Source organism: Lissotriton helveticus, chromosome 2_2 (genome assembly GCF_964261635.1).
Source record: "Lissotriton helveticus chromosome 2_2, aLisHel1.1, whole genome shotgun sequence".
Lineage (NCBI taxonomy): Eukaryota > Metazoa > Chordata > Amphibia > Caudata > Salamandridae > Lissotriton > Lissotriton helveticus.
Window position 1 is genome coordinate 343103626 of NC_136060.1, and position 17644 is coordinate 343121269.

Here is a 17644-nt window from a genome sequence, read left to right on the forward strand (position 1 = left end):
GGCATATAATAGAAATATCGATTCTGGTTCCTAGATAAAAACACTACACCCACTCCATGAATTAATGTCCATCATTACTAAAACTTTAGCAATAGTAAACATTTTAAAAGGTGCATGTGTATACCAACCCACCCCAAAATACATTATTTGCATTTGAAAGGTTGTAAGCGAAATACATGAAAATGATTATAGGTACTGTACGCTTTTCAAGCAGTGTAATCATTCATTCAAATAGGATGCATATATATATCAGCTGAATGATTAAGCGAAAATTACACATGAAATGGCTCTTGATACAGAAAAGAAGTGCGAGACCATTCCATCACATATAAATACAGGTATTTGTAAATATGCTAGAGGCTAAGGTAATATATTGTCTCTAGAGTTCCTAAAAATAGAAGCTCTGTTCTCTAAGAATAGTTCTACTTTAAGCAGAGTTCAAGTGCCAAAAAAAAGCAAATATTGTGGAATCGAAAAAATTTTGTTTTTCAGTGGAAGAAAAAATAATTTCGCTTTCAGGGCAAAAATAGTACCAAATATTTTCAGTAGCTTTTTGTTTATTAAAGCTGAAGGCCGAAATTCAGAGTTCATGGAACGCTGTGTGCTTGTTTGCTTAAAAGTTATTCTTTCTGTTCAGGGGAGAACATCATTTCAGACAGACTTTCAAAAAAGCAGTTTACCGCTTCAGGTTCAACCAAGTTGGAAAATGCCGCAACTGTGCAGTCGTGAGAATGATTGCTATCTTCGATGTCTTGATCAACAATGCTCACAGAAGGTCGTACCTGGGTGATGCTGCTCTCATTTCGCACTTCACTAGCCTTTAATCGCAGTGGTGAAGTTTCTACGAATGCCATCATCAGGATGGGTAACCGCTGGGGACAACACGATGCATGAGCCGTTACAGGACTTAGCAAAGTATCTGTATCCAATGGTACTGCTGATTGTAGTGTAAGACAGACGTGCAACACGCATTCTTCTCCGCATAGCATACATCGAAGCACAGGTAAGATACAATTCTGCCAGATGGGTCTGAATGAAAGAAACCAGGTCATATTCAGATCTCTTAGCCGGGCTAATCCAAGGACTTTAGTTATGCGGTCCCGATAGGGTATAGCTAGGATTGTTTCTTCCATTGTTGCTGGAGTCTTGTCTGCGATTTGGCTTTCCATAACGAAGCAGGAGAATCAAAAATAAAATGCCTGCTACGAGTCCCAACAGGAGTGGTAGGCCGCCAAAGACCGAATGGACAAAATTAGGAAAGATGCCCAGAACTGTTTTGAAGGGTGTTAACAGTCCCGAAAAAATTGGCTTAAATACATGTGGGATACCACTGGTATCAGACATATTTAGGATTTGGCTTAGCATTTCCACGAAATGTAAGGGGCAATTTGTTGATAAAAGTGTATGTATCTCTGCCGTTGTCCTTGCAACTTGAAGATCATACGTTTCTTTTGATGGCGTCAAGGGCACAGTCGTCTGTAGAAGAACAGACTTCATTCTGCTTAAAGTATCAATTCGAATAAAAGAGATTTTCAAAAAGGGCCACATTTTTGCCTCCCTGTCTGGGGCGCTGCTTGGATACAATACTTGCATACAGCAAGTGACCATGGAACTAACGCTTACTAGATAAGCTTTTCCTGGCACCATGCCACAACATCTGTGGTCCACTATTAGAATGTAGCTCCCGTTAGAAAGCCGTCTAAAGAATGGCTCTATTCGAGTTGCAGGTGTGCGATGCTGGTGGCATGAAAGGTTATTTGAAGTCCCCTCACAGGCCCCATGCAAATTAATCCCTTGACACAGAAGTATACCACTTAGTGATCGTTTACAATTATTACCACTAAGAAATAGATTCTGTTCCTTCTCACTATAACATGTGTGTGTGTAAGGTAATTTCCATGATAACTTAATGTACCCTTTACCCAACCTTTCATACTGGCCTGCAGGTATATACTCTTGACAGTATTTAAATTGGAAAGTTGTTATCGGAATAGTTATGATTCCGTGTATTATCCATTCAATGACAGATCGTTCTGACATTGTCAATGGTAATCTCTCAAGTTTTTCAATGCTCAGAATTGTATATTCCGCTCCTTTTTGTGCCAAGCTGATTTGTGTATCAGTAAGGTTAAAGATAGAGAATAATGACGTTATGTTGATTAAACGCCAGGGCACGTAGCCTGAACGCAGACTTTGTAAGGTCCAGCCAAGCTGTACAATAGAACGTAGTTGGGACTGACCGTGTTGTAACATTAGTAAGTCCTGCTCTATTATATCTATAGCAGATGATACAATACTGTCCAGTGAATATATTCTGGAGGACAGAGTCATTAACCCAATGTCCACAACAGAAAGTGATTTTTCCAAATTAACACGGTCAATTTCACGTATTTTTTCTGCTGTTTCAATTTGCATTTCTTTCCATGCTTCGTTGTAAGCTGCGTATATACTGGCCGCTATGAAACGTTTTTGACGCTGTTTGCGTGGTCCCATTATGAAATCACGCAAGTCAGCACCGTCTTTAAGTAAAGTCAAGTGTTTCTTAATTTCTGCCAGTGTGGATTTCTGTAGCCATTCGAGGCAGGGTTTCCCTACACTGTATGTTGTAACTATCCCTGGATGATGTCTCTGGGAGTATCTAGGGTCTGGCCTGGTCAGTTTGAACCCCTCTATTTTGTTCAGGAATCTATCTTGACAGTTATTTGTGTCTGTGGGCCAGATCAACCATTTTTTCCAATCAGGATGTGTTCTGTTTTGGTTAAAAATATGGGATACGTCTATCTCAACATCTGTAGTGCTATTACTGTCAGGTGTTGGCTTTGGAATAGACGGTTTGTTTAAGTCTTTAATTTTGGCTAGGCCAAGACAAGTTGTCTGTTGAATTGTGTCATTCAAGAATATAATTTGTTCTAGGATCATGCAGGCTCTAAATAATGATTCTATACCTTGGACCTGCCAATCTTTGCTACCCCAGATGGTTTTCGTTTCAATGTTATTTTTCCAAAACTCAAAACCAAATGTACTCATTTTTTCATAAAATGTTTCTGAATAGATCAATTTAGTATTTGTCAGCATTGTTTTCATTCCTGTCTTATTTAACATTTTGAAATAAAACATTTCTGCATCACTTGTGTTAAACCCTGAGAAGTATGGGAATTTCTCATAAAATGTTTTTGAACTGCCTTTTGGTGGAGTTGCACAATGTTCCCATTGATTATAATTAAAAACATTTCTAGGCTGAGCAGATTTATGCAAATAGTGATGTGCAAAGTGGTTGTAACAATACATTTCTTCATAATTAGATGAACCCTGTAAATAATCATGTTCTGTAAATTTTGCTGACAGTACTAAGTCTGACATCATATTATTAATACTTTCAAAGTCCCAATCATCAGAGAATGTGCTCGGTTTTACAAAGTCACTTAATGAAACCTTAAACTGGTGCGGATACTTCAAGAGCTCGACCGGGCCATAAATTTCGTAATCTGTTTTGTCCCAAGCTACCCCACCGGGTATTGGATTGGCTGTGACATTCACTGATGATAGTTCTCTTTTCTCGATGTGAGATGACTTGTGTGGCTTTAGGACCAAGTTAATGTTCTGACTTGCTGTGTCCATTGTACTCTATTTTCCCTCAATGAATTTTCCCAAACAAAGTATCACGATGAGCCAAAGCAGGAGGAAAAGTACACCTAACACAATCCAAAATTCAATCCATGGAGAAATCAGATAGGTTTCTTTGAGTTGATGAAAGAGTTCTTTTGCTTTATCTTTAAAAGTTTTTGTTGTTGGCTGTTCTTCAGGTTCGCTTGGATCCTCAGAAAAGTCATCGAAGTTGATGAAGTAGCCAGATGCAGTTCTGTCAATTGTTGGAATCGCTTCCGGATTTTTATTTGCATTTGGAATTTTCTTTGTTTCGTTAGCATTGACCATGGCTACATCCTCGTAGACAGGTGTTTCTTGACGAACTGTTTTAATTTGGGCTTTAAGAGGCATAAGTTCCATGGCTTTGTTGCAAAGTCCTTTATTTACTGCAGGTTTATCAAATGTGATTAGTCTCTCAGTTTGGACCTCTTGTATTGTAGCAAATTTTGGTGTTCTGCTATTTCTTGGGAGTCCACTTGGCCTACTACTTATTATTGGCCACATGATTGTGGTTTTACCAGGTCGATGGATACAACTCGGTTCTCCTTTTTACCAGCAAGGGGCGGTAGTACAACTGATCTTGTTCCGTTGACAGCTAAGACAGGTACTGCTTTTCTGTAAGAAGGCCCAAATTCCTTCTTCACCGCGATTTTCTCTCTGACCAGATCCCCAATCTTTGGAATCCAGACAGGCATTGATGGGACAGGTGGTTTCTCTTCAGTGGCTGTTGGCTGCTGTTTTAACTTTATGTTGCTCAGGTCTTTTCTTGTTTCATTTAAGTCCTGTAAAATAGCCAAACGATCTTTGATATCAAAGCATTTTTCTTCTACCACTGAAGTCTGACTATCAAGGTCCTGAATATGCATTCTAGTCCCGAACAATAGTTCGTACGAACTGAAACCTTTTAGAGAATTTCTTGGCAGATTGTTAAGACTACGTTGGACACTTGTTAAATGTTTGACCCACCCATCACCCGAACCTAATACCCTTGCCGTTATAGATTGCTTTATGTCTCGGTTTTTTCTTTCCACAATCCCGTTTCCCTCAGGAAGGAAGTGACAAGAGTACCGCAATGCAATGCCCATGCTGGTCATGTTCTCCTCATAAGCTCGAGAGCTAAAAGCAGGACCGTGGTCAGAATGTAGCATGCCAATTGCGTATGTGCCGATATAGACTCGCAAATCTTTTATAACAGTTCTGGCGTCAGCGGAGCGCTGGGGTCTACATTTTAAGTGAATCGAGTCTTAAATAATATACATTGGGACGCATTTCTCCTGTTTGATTATGCGTATAGATCGCCTTATGCTTTCTAACAGGGGTCCTGGCACTACTGTCGCCGGTTCACTATTGCGATCTCGATTGCAGTTTGGACAATCCTTTGCAAATTTGTAATTTTGCAGGCTCATCCCCGGCCACCAGTATTCTGATTGCAATTCTTTCAGAGATTCCTTGATCGTCTGGTGTCTTAGACCCTCACCCATGTGTGCTTCTTGAAGCAAGAAGATTCTCCTGTTCGTGTTTGGAATCACTCTATCCCCCACTCCAGGGATTCGAGCAAAAGGAACAGAGTTTGCATCGATTATGTATGTATAATTGAGTGGATAGTTCACGGGTAGTGCTGCACAGTCGCTTTTTGAAGACGTTTTTACCGCCAGCATGGTTTCCCCGTCTATGTATTTTTCTGAACGCTTTTTTGTGGCTACGGAAGCCGGTTTAGTTGCTTCCGCTGTGGCTGCGTCAGTCAATGAATTCCCTGCAACGTGAACGCCATCACGCTGATGACTCAGTGTATGTATCACGTGAGTCTTTTGTAGTTCTTTCTGTAAAAGAACTACTTGTTCCCAAAGCGTTTTCTGCTTTATTGTGGCACCTGTGTCATCTTTGTAACCGTTCTGAACCCATTTCTGCAAGTCATTATTGTATGATTTGACGCAGGAAAACGAATCGCACACTATTAGTGTCGGGAATTCGCGATCGGCAATATCGAGCGCCATTTTTAAAGCTGTTAATTCAGTTTGTTGACCTGAGTTGTCTTTTACAGATTGTGACATTGTTACCAGTGGTCTCAATTTACCTCCGCGCCACAAGCATTTAACAACCTCGCACGTAGCATTGTAAGCTTGTTTTCCCCAAACTGAGGGTTGTGCATATCCATCTGTATATATTACACAGGTGTAAAGTTGTAGGGGCAGAATTTCGATTGGCAGAGGATATTCTTTTTCATATGTTAGATCTTTCAGTTTTTTCATGTTTGGGTCAAAATAGTATTTCACTTTTTCTGTAGCAAGAGAATTTTCCCATTGTATCCATTTTGGATCTAATGCCACGGTAGTCAAATTGCGTGGGCTTGTTAATGCCTCAAAGGCTGATTCTGCTGTTAAAACAGTAATCCGCCTGCCTTGGGCTTGGTCTCTTTCTCTTGCTACAGCCGTTTGAACCGCATTTACAATGTTTTCTGCAAGACTGAATGTTTTTTCAGCTTCTGTGTACAAATGTGATTTGTAAGCTATTGGTACCGTTTCTCCCTCATTAGAGGTTAGGTACGTGAATCCGCATCTTCCTGGGATGACTCGGATTACAAGGTTGCGTGTGTTATCGCGAGTTTGCAATTTTGTTTTAGCTAACATGTCTGTTTGCAATGATCTCAAAATTTCTGTGAGTTTTTGAGTCCAATTGATCGGTTTAAAATCAGGTTTTATTAGTTCATAGAGAGGTTTAACCCTCTCTGCATAATTTAGAATATAAGTTCTTCCGAAATTCAGGAAACCTAGAATTGATTGTAAGTTTTTCAGCGTTTTTGGTGCTTAGAGTACAGCACATTTTTCTAAGAAATTGTCTGCCAGGCTTTTGCCTTCACTTGATAATTCATATCCTAAAAACAGGACAGTTAGATGGGCAATTCGTGACTTTTTAAAGTTGAATTTGTAACCCTCTGCTGCGAACCCAAGTATTATGGTGTTCACTCTTTTCAAGTGAGTATCCAAGTCATCATCTGTTAGATAGATGTCATCGACATAAGATAATGCCTCATCATCATACATTTGTAGTAACTCTGTTACCCTTGCTGAGAATAATCCTGGGCTATTCTTGAACCCCTGTGGGAGTCGACAGAAATTTCCCTGCGAACCCATTATTGAGAAAGCGGTGAAATACCTGCTCTCAGGTGCTATGTTTTGACAAAAGAATCCATTAGAGATGTCTAATGTTGTTTTGTATTTTTTGCGCACAATGTTATTCATTAGTGCTGCACTATGTGAGTTTTGTACTGCAAATGTCTTGCAACATGAGTTAAGATGTCTGTAGTCCAAAACTAGACGATATGAATCGTCTGGCTTGGAGACAGGAAACAAAGGATTGTTCATTTGTGAGGTGCATGTTTCAATCACCCCTTGGTATTCAAGTTGATCTAAGATCTCCCTGACTTATTTTTTAGCTTCTTGCTTGATTGGGTACTGCCTCTGTGCAGTTGGTTGACATTTTAACTGGATTTTGTGAGGAGGAGAATCCTCATCCCATCCAACATGATTTTTATGTAATGTAGGAGCTTGGGCGACTGCCCACTTTCTTGCAAGTGTATATTTTTTATGAATTGGAATATGATTTGAGAAGGCAGGCATAATCATTTCTTCGCCATGAGGACACTCCCTGACAAACTCTGGTGGCCAGTCTTTTTCAGCTAAAAGGATGTCATAGCCTTTTGAAAGTTTATCCCAAAATAGACCCCTTAATTTCCTAGTCTTATCTCTCTCTATACGTAATGTTTTCTCATATATTTTACGAGGTTTGCTAACTCTGGTATCTGCAGTTTCCACCTGAATGTATTCATTCGTGTCCACTGTCTCCAGATGATTCATCAGGATCTTGCGAGCTATGCTCACTTCTGCTGCGCTGTCTAGCATTGTCTGGGCCCACTCTCCGTTTTTCAGCTGTGTCTTCAGTATCCTCGGCATGTTTGATTACTTTAATACTGGCTACCTTCTATTTTGAAAATTGTAATTTTTTACTTTGATGAGCAGGTTCCTTGTCTTTGGACTTGACGTGCTCTTCCCTGTGTTCTGACCGTCCTCTTCTTTCTGATTTCTGCGAGGAATTCTGAAAAGATCCAGAGGGACGTGTATCAATATCTTGATATCTATCAGGTTTCTTCAAATTATCCCTATTTCTAAGGTTGTATCTTTTCTCAGAGGGCTCCCTCTGGGGAGACTTGTTTCCTTGGTCCGGAGATCTTTCTCTCCGCGAGGAGACCTTCCTCTGGACTGGAATCTTTTTTCTTTGGGAGTTGATTGTTTATTTCCATCCCAGCTCTTTTATGGAGTGTTTAGATTATTTTTAATAAATATCTTTTCAGGATTTTCAGTTAGTTGGGGTTTTACTGGTTTCCCACCCAAACTATCTCTTCCTAGTTCTTCATAGGATTTTTCTATGATTCTGGCAAGTTCAAATGGTTGTTCTGCTATATCTGTTTCTTTCAATTTCTGGCGGATCGCCACAGATGTTGCTTCTCCTTTTATGTTGGCTAATATTATAGCCGAGACCTGCTTGAAGTCTCTCAGTAATTTCATACCCAGAGTTAAAGCAGGTTCTGGACCGTATTCATTTTGAATCTGTCTTAGCACATCGGGTATTACTGCCATGGACGGAACACCATGTGTTTTTGTGTAAATGGAAGCAAAGACTGTGCCCCAAGTGTCACAGTCCTCCACATGTGGTGCGATCCCCATTGGAAGACAGATAGTCAGAATTCTGTGTTTCTCAGTAGGGGTAGTATCCGGAAATACTGCCTCTATTTGAGTGATTTTTTGTGCTAACCAGAATGGAATTTGTTCCCGTTTTATGGGTACTTTACCCAGACATGACTGTATGTTCTGTGGTGTAATTTTGTTTGTGTTCCCCTGATGAGGGGTCAGCTGTGGAATGTTAACAGTTGGTTGGACTGTTGAAGTCCGCATTACATATTGGACTAATTGTCTATGAATTTTAATTATTATTTTTAGCTGGACTAAAAGTTCTGGTACTGATATTTTTTCAATGTCTGGATGTGGTGTGTAGCTGGCTAGAACCGGCCACGTTGCTCCTGGTCTACCTAGTGGACCGAGCCTGGTGATGTGATTATTATGTTTTAGGGCGCCTTTAAACCAGAGCAGGTGCTCTTGGTATTTTAATGGGATTTCCACCTCCTCGAAAGGAGTGTACTCATCCGGAGGTTCCTCTATTTTGTAATAGTGGAATTCGTGTGTGACAGCGTTTGCTGCTGGAAAGTTTATCCATAAATAGAATACCTCTGTCTGCCGATATTCATGTGCCTCAATTACGAATATGACTGTACCACCTCTCGATGTTAGTCCATTTCTATAAGTTTAAGAGTTATAGTTTTCCTTATGTTGACCGGAATGAGTATAGCATTCGGGTCGTTCTGTAGGAGGCTTGTGTCATCCTCTAGGAGTCGAGCTGCTATTCTTGCTGTCTCCCTTTCGTCTTCACTCTCTGTCATTTTTACTAACAGAAAGGTTTTTGTTGCAGATCAAGTTTCAAGAAAACAAAGATTAGGTGCACAATATTTTGGAACACTGTATCCTTCAACGTTGACTAAACCAAAAACTATACATAGAAATCTCTTCCTACTAAGTTCCGGCGGATTTTAACCTTTTACCCACTCCAGACGTCTTTGGAGTATTTACGGGAAAAAGGGTCTGTGTGAAAAAGCACGACTGAGTTACTCTAACGTCTTGCGTTAGATTTATCGCCTTACCAAACGTTGGGCGCCATGTAGTGTAGTTCCTATATTCCCAATAGGCTCTGCGCATTAGAATAATATATTCAGCAGTGTAGACGTAGGACTGAGGTCGACTAGGTCTCTACTGACTATATTAGACTTAAGGTTTGCCAGCTAGCTCAGAGGTCACTAGAAACTTTCTCGAATAAACGAGGAGGAGTTTAACCTCCCTGGATAGACAAGAAGGGATTAGCTTCTGACAACCATAAAACATGACAACTTTGCTCTCCCTGAATAAGAGTGTATCTCTAGAGTCGTGTGAAAACAAAAGACAGCTATTTCAATCAGTCAATTCAATTCAATAACAACTTTATTCGGTAGTTTTGTAAAAACACCATAAAAGTTCAAAGAGAGAAAAAGACAATTACAATTTTAAAAAAAAGTTAAAAAAAACAGTTAAATATGCATTTTGTTTAAGAGAAAACTTATTAAAAGTAGCAAGTGCTTGTCAGTTCCATTTGTGCAAGATTTTTTTTCGACTTTTACGATAGCGTACAATTTTCCTATTATCTCAGTTCCTTCATTGATGTGAAATAGCAGTGTTGTTCATACTTATAAATTTGTGCGATGGCGTATGCAGAATTTCAGATAAAATATGATCGCCTTTGCATAGTTTTCATTTTCAAGGTACTGTAATGCTAGGTACTCAGTCAATAGTGCATACTTAGTTTCACCAGAATGCAGAGAAAAGAGAGACGGGCGTTTTCAATAAAAGGTGTAATTTATTGAGCAGTCTTTTTCCTCATGCAAGAGAAATGAATTGCCATGATTGTAATACTCATGGTAAAGTAAAGTGCATACAGTAAAAGGAGGATTATAAAATAATACTGTAAAAGCATTGATATGGTTTCTGAGCCATATGATACTTTAAAATAGATAAAATATATACATACATATGTACATTGACTAATCGTACTCAACTGGTGCTTCTAAATACGCCTACCCCGGTGTACCTGACCTAAGCCTAACACGTGGGAAGGAGTAAGTAAGTAGCAGTTTAAGTTAAGTTTGTTTTGCCAAGAATCTGACTCAAGAATTCTCTTTAAGGGTTTAGTCAGTTCTGTACCTGGGTAAATAGAAAGCAGGAGGTCTGGTATCTCTCTCTCAGGACTCGATATCCCAGTAACCCGCAAGGGTAGGCTGGAAAAGCCGGAGCTGGATTTTCTCGGCAGGAGAAAAGACAGCGTCTTTCTCAGCGCGTCAAAAGGGAGGGGCAGCGTCCGTGGGCTCTTCCATCAGCTGGGCTCTCGGGCAAGTATATAGCTGCTCCAAAACCACCACCGTGTGTTTGCTTAAGGCAACGTTGGTATATTTATACCTGAAAGGTGCCGGGTCTGACGTAAGGTTGGACATAAGACGTCAATAAAAATGTCCCTAAGAACTGGCCGTTCTTACAGTGCTTTACAGGAGTTCTAGGATGAAATCAAAACAAAGGCAAGGGGGATTTCCCAGGTTGCTGTAGGCTTGGTTTTGTTTAGAGAACTCAGTGTGCTTTCTAGGGGGCCGGAGAAGTAGCCTTGCTTAATGTGACAGCATGTGCTACGACTGAATTATGGATGGATATGATTACTATGCCGTTGTATGGATATTATTGATTATAACCGGACAAGGGCATATAATAGAAATATCGATTCTGGTTCCTAGATAAAAACACTACACTCCCTTCAACCCGGTGAGTTTTCATAATGACTGTGTTCAAATATTCGAGTCAGGATTTGAAAGATCTAAATCATCCCCATCTTAGACACTCAGTTACACTAGGAGACACAACTACCAGCAGGGTGCAAAGGATATCAAGTTTTAACAAATTATCTCCGTTGAGCAGAACCCAAACATCTTGTAACCTGAATCACACCAAAATTCCCAAAGCATTAAAAACAATATATTTCAACGCGTGCTCTATTCCTAAACACGCCGCTGAAATATGGAGCCTCATGGATACTGAATTACCAGACATTTGTTTAATCAAGGAAACCTGGTTACATGAGTATGCCTCCACAGATGTGGTCACTGCTTTTCCACCACAATACAACATAATAGGAGTGGGCAGAAAAAGGAATAGAGGAGGAGGTCTACTCATAGCCACTATCCCTGGCATGAGTATCACCTTCTTAGAAACCAAGAGTATTGACAAATTGGAATTATGTATTTTTAAAATGGAGGGTCCGCCTGGAGGTGTATGGAAAGGAGTATTAGTATACCGACCTCCTGGCCCTAAAAACGATTTCCCACACAAGTTACTTGAGATATTCGCTGCGCATGCATTGGCCTCTGATCTTTTCCTTTATAATAGGAGATTTTAACCTTCATGCAGAATTACTGCAGGACCCAGACACAGACCAGCTAATCACAAATATGAGCACCTTGGGACTATCCCAACTGGTAATAGGGCCCACTCACACTGCTGGTCACACACTTGACCTACTGTTCACAAATTCCACAGAGGTTAAAGTTGAGCCACCATCTCGATTATTATGGTCAGATCATGACCTACTAAAATTTGTTATTCCAGCTCACACAATCAAAAATGACCACAGGAATGAACCAATTTGGAGAAGGTCATGGCCTAAGGTTACCCTACCTCTTTTTGCAACCTATTTTAGCCCCACCCAATATAGCCAAATTGTCAACATTGGTCAGGCACCAACTTCCTTTGAGAGAACAATAACTAATGCGCTAGACAAAATTGCCCCTCTTACAAGGGTAAAAATTCAATCTAGAGCCGCTCCTTGATTCAAGGAGCAACTGAAATCAGCAAAGCTCTCCTGTAGGACAGTGGAGCGGAAATGGAGAAAAAATAAAGATCCGATAGACCGTGAAAAATATAAATGTATCCACTGTAAATATATGGAGAACATTAGGCAAACAAAAACACAATTTCTCCCAAATCGGGTTGAGAGGGAAGCAAACTCCAGCAAGGAGCTTTATCAAATCTTAAAAGAATTCACAACACCACCTGTTCAGACACAAGTCTCCACCTCACAAGATTGGACTGACTCCCTCTCTAAATTCTTTGACGATAAAATCGTTGTAATCCATAACTCCTTTCCACCCCAAGACATCATTAATGTCTCAGGAACTCATCTCATGACCTCTTCAGGCCCTCCTCATATCCTGGACGAATGTATCCAGTGTAACTCAGAAGAAGTGATCAAAGTCATGCTAAAAATAAAATCTGGTTCGCCTACAGACCCCGTGCCACTGAGATTCCTTCCAAATAATAGCTCCGACATTGTTAGATAGCCTCACCGACCTATTTAATAGGTCACTGTCACAATCCAAGGTTCCAAAGATATGGAAAACCGCCAGAGTCAGGCTAATACTAAAACAATCCACCGCAGACACTAAACTCCCTTCTGATTATCGTCCAATCTCACTGCTCCCTCATTTTGGGAAAAGGCTTGAATCGCTGGTTAACCAACAGCTTGTTGTCCTTCTTGAGAGCCAGGGATTACTGGACCCTTCGCAATCGGGTTTCAGGTCCGCCCATAGCACCGAAATATCTCTGGTGGAAGTAACCAATAACATCAGGTTGGCATTGTTCTCATCCTGCTAGATCTATCAGCAGCTTTTGACAACATCTCCCACAGCATTCTTGAACGTTGGCTCTGGGAGATTGGTGTCAGGGGGAAGGCCCTACAGTGGCTCAGGAGCTATTTAACTGACCGAGCTATGACAGTACAGGTGGGAAACACCGTCTCTTGCAGTAGATCAGTTAGGATGGGAGTGCCGCAGGGCTCCATTCTGAGGCCGACACTTTTCAATCTATACGTGACCCCATTGACCAAGGTGATCAGATCCTATGGCTTTGATGTTGTGTCATATGCTGATGACACTCATATCTTGATCACTCTTGGCGCAGATCCAATGGAAACAAAGTCACGTTTTAAAGATTGTATGTTCCACATTGACAGGTGGATGAGTACAAATCACCTTCAATTAAATGGAGGTAAAACAGAGATCATGCTCTATGGCAAGTCTCATGAGCATTGGTCACATGATTGGTGGCCTCCAAATCTCGGCCCCTGCCCAACTCCAACACAGACGGTACGGAATTTAGTATTCCAAATGGACAATAAAATATCAATGAAAAATCAGATCAATAAGATAATTAGCTCCTGTTTTGGCATCATGCGTAATCTATGCAAAGTTTTTAAATGGATTCCGATGGAGGCAGAAAACCATTAGTTCAGGGATTGATTATCAACCGCATGGATTATGGAAATGCCCTGTTGGCATCAATAAATGAAGACCTTTTTTCAAGGCTGCAGGTTCTGCAGAATACTGCAGTCAGGTTAGTACTCAATCTTCCGCCAAGATCCCCGTCGGCACCCAACCTGAGACTCTTACATTGGTTGTCCGTCAGAAAATGAATACATTTTAAGATTTTTTGCTTAACGCACAAAAATATGTACGGAGGAGGCTATTGGGCCAAAAAGTTACGTTGGTACCAACCATGCCTAACTCTGAGATCCAGCAACAAATCATTTCTCGCATCTCTCAGAATTCGTACTACCAAAAACGTAGGGAGATCCTTCTCCTTCCTTGCTCCGGCTTTTTGGAACAAATTGCCCCCACACATACGCATCATAAATGATCACAACTGTTTTCGCAGGAAGTTACAGGCATGGCTGTTTGCCATCTAATTGCATCTAATCAAGGTGATATTTTGAGTTGTCCGCTAGCGCCATGAGACTTTTGAGTGATGTGTGTGCTTAATAAATATCCCATGATTTGATTTGATTTGATGATTTGATTTGATTTGATTTGTGATGGTTTTGCCCCTCCGCATCCTCAGGCTCGCAGCTCCAGAGTACGCACTTTCTCTGCCAGGTCCTCCACCCTGTGCACCAAAGATTTGTGTTCTGGCTGTAGTTCCCCTATCACGGCATCCAATCCCTTGACTCTGCCCACCAGTTTACTGTGTTCAACTCTTAGACGGCCCAGACCCACTGATACTGCCCTAATATCTTGCTGGAGGGTGACCTTGGAATCTGTTATTGCAGCAAGAACTTTGTCAAGGTGTACATGGAGAGAGACATCTGGGGGTTCTGGGCCCTCAGTTTTACTAATCGGGTTGGGGAGGGTTCCCCAGTGCCTGGCTGTACCTGCATCTATTTGGTGTTCAGATTCCCTATGTCTGTGATAAGTATCCTCCCCACCAGTGCACGAGGTCCCCCTATTAATGGGTGCAGCGGGTGTGGGGCTGGAGTCAAGAGGAGCGATCCGTGTTAGGGAGTAGGGGGTCCATCTATGGAGCCATGAGTCCCCGCCACCGCACCGACACCCAACAGCCAGTCAGTTTCTCACCAGGGTCACCCTTGATGCAGGGTCCCATCAATGTTCCTCCCCAAGATGTCTCGATAGTATGTCAATAGTAAGTGGAACTCAGTGGTCAACACCCAGTGGCCCTTTAGCCACAACCTCAGATAGCTAGGCTCCACTGCTAGTTCTCCATGCTGTGCAGGGCTGGGAGGCTTATGTGCTATGTTTTGAGCTGTCTCTATTTATCAGGACAGGCCAGTGCCCCTCCGGCGCGGGTCGTGGCTGTAGTGTTCAGCCCCTTCTCTGTTGCAGCATCCCACGTCCCAGTGAAGAGTTTCACAAGGGCCCAGGTGGGGGGGGCACTCAAAGAGCAGGGTTCATATAGGGGAGGCTGGGAACATCACGAGGGCCTCAGAGTCTCCTAATTTTTCTCTGATCGCCAAAAGCAGAGCCACACAAAGCAGAAGCTCACAGGGGGGAGCAAGTGTGGTCAGTCTTTCCTTTGTGTCTTCTCACTCAGGTTCATGGGGAGGCATGGGCCTCTAACACCAGTAGTAAGGCCCACCAATGCATCGCAGATGGCTGCAATCCCCTCAGGGAGCCAGAGAGGGGGTATTGGAAGCGCAGATGCAATGAGTGTATTCACACAGTCTGTCACCTGCACCAGGCACCGATCTGGGCCCAGAGTAGTTCCTCATTCCTTGTGGCCCTCCTCACCCGGAGTGTCTCCCAGCAGGCGGTGGGCCCCCAATGTATTACACCCCATATTAGAAATCCTAGGTGGGGAGGGGGTATTAACTTTGCTACACAGCATCAGGCATGTAACACATGGCCCCTCCATACATCTGCCACGTCTACCAATGGCTACCACCTCAGGGCCGACTGGCAGCAAAAGAATGGGTTATACAGCTGGTGCACATCGCTCCACTCAGGTGGTGCTGTGGCTTACTAATCAGGGGCTTGGTGTCCGAGAGCCACATCTCCTCAACTAAGTGGTAGTGTACCACCAAACCTTGACCACTCTTCACAGGACATCTTTTCTTGCCAGCCAGTCAACTCGGTCCACGTGTGCATTTCCAGGGGGGCCCCGGTTCGGCGCCGCGCCGGGAGACTGTTCACATGCGCAGTGGTGTACTATGAGATCAGTATTTCTGTCGGGCTAGAGTGGAGCAACATGCTCAAGCCACCACCATCTTCAGCTTTCAAGCCACACCCCCAAGAATATCTTTTTACATGTGCGAAAATTGAAATAGATCTTGATAGAAGGTGGCCCATGTGTATCTCTTTGTGTCTCATTCATTTGAGGTGGCAAGAAGCCTAGAATATTAAGGAAAGTGATGAGAGCCAGTAAAGGGGTAAGGAGTTGGGACTGACAAACACTAAAAATTAATATTTTGCGAGTCAGCTCTAAATATCATTCAATTGGTCGGTAAGGGCTTCTGAAAAATGTTGGCCCCACAGGAAGTGTGATCTGATGAGTTAAACAGTTTGATGACTGCTTTGGTTACCAAAAGAACATACACAGATGGTTCCCTATGTTTCAGAGATTTTGTGTCCACTCACGGATGTGTGTGGTCACTTGTTGAGAGAAGCTAAGTTTGCCACCTACACATCTCCTTACACATTTGTGCATGGTCATCCATACTTTAAATGAGTCCTAGCAGAGGAACAATTCATAAAATGGAAAACATCAGATTGCTAAATGCTATGAGGTCTCTCATGTCAGTGCAAGACTGGAACATTAGAGGCATATAAAATGGAATTCTCTGTAGATTAATCAGAAAAACTCTAATCTCAGGCTCAGGAAGACACTGGGCTCTACCTCCTGCAAATAAAGAAGTAGGACAGAGGGACCTAATACATTTTGAGAAGCTAGTTACAGCTTTTGACTCTACTAAAGGTTTTATCTGAAGCATCTATTCAACAATATCAACAATTCAAATTACTAGGAGATTGCCATTTGCATATATTTGGGATGGGACACTGAGGAAAACAGTTTTGCAAGGTCAGTGGCAGAGACTGAAAAACCATCCTGTAGTCCACTCGAAGTGACACATTGTAAAATATTTTACAATTCATACATGACTCGAAAAAGATTTAAAATTATATATCCTAAGACAGCTGGTAATTATTGGAGACAAGAGAAGATGATGGGAGAGGATCTGCACCTATAGTGATCAAGCCTGAATCACCGAAAGGAGCTTTGGGTTACCCAATACCAAACTATACATCATATGTAGTCATTCTAGGGTTAAGGCATATTGCCAGTTAGTGCATATCTCGAAGTGACAGCATTCTTGTATTCCTTACGGCTTTGGCAGCTGAACAGCTCACAGCTGCTAACTGACAGAACGAGTGAACCAGGGTCAATAATGGCAATGGAAAAGGTGAACCATGACATGGGAAATTAACAAGATAAATGTATTTCTGCTTGAAAACCCAGGTTTGACAATTTACAACGTGGTTCATTCTGCCAGTCATGCCTTACAACATTATGGGTCCTGTCGAATAATTGGATGCTAAATACGAAGTGTAATACTGCTCTATGCAATAATTCAGCAGTTAAATGAAAATCAAAGTGAGATGAATGGCCAATGGGTGTGTATTGAATGGCCCTATACTTTAGTCCCAAAGCTTGATGTTATTATTTTCCCAGTTCTTCAGGTATGTGATCAAGGGAGGAGGTGTTGGAAATGGCCCTTTCTGCAGGGTCACACCCAACCTTTAGCCTTCCTCCTCGCTTTTTTGCTGAATTATGTTTTATTGGCTTTAGGACTCTGGGCACTTTAACCACTGCTAATCAGTACTAAAGTGCATATGCTCTGTACTCAAAACATCATAACATTAGCTTATCCAGAACTGGCATATTTAATTCCCTCATAATTCCCTAGTAAAGTGCTCTTTACAAATGGCTCAGGCATACCACTGCAGAGCCTGTGTGTGCAGTTTTAAACTGCCATT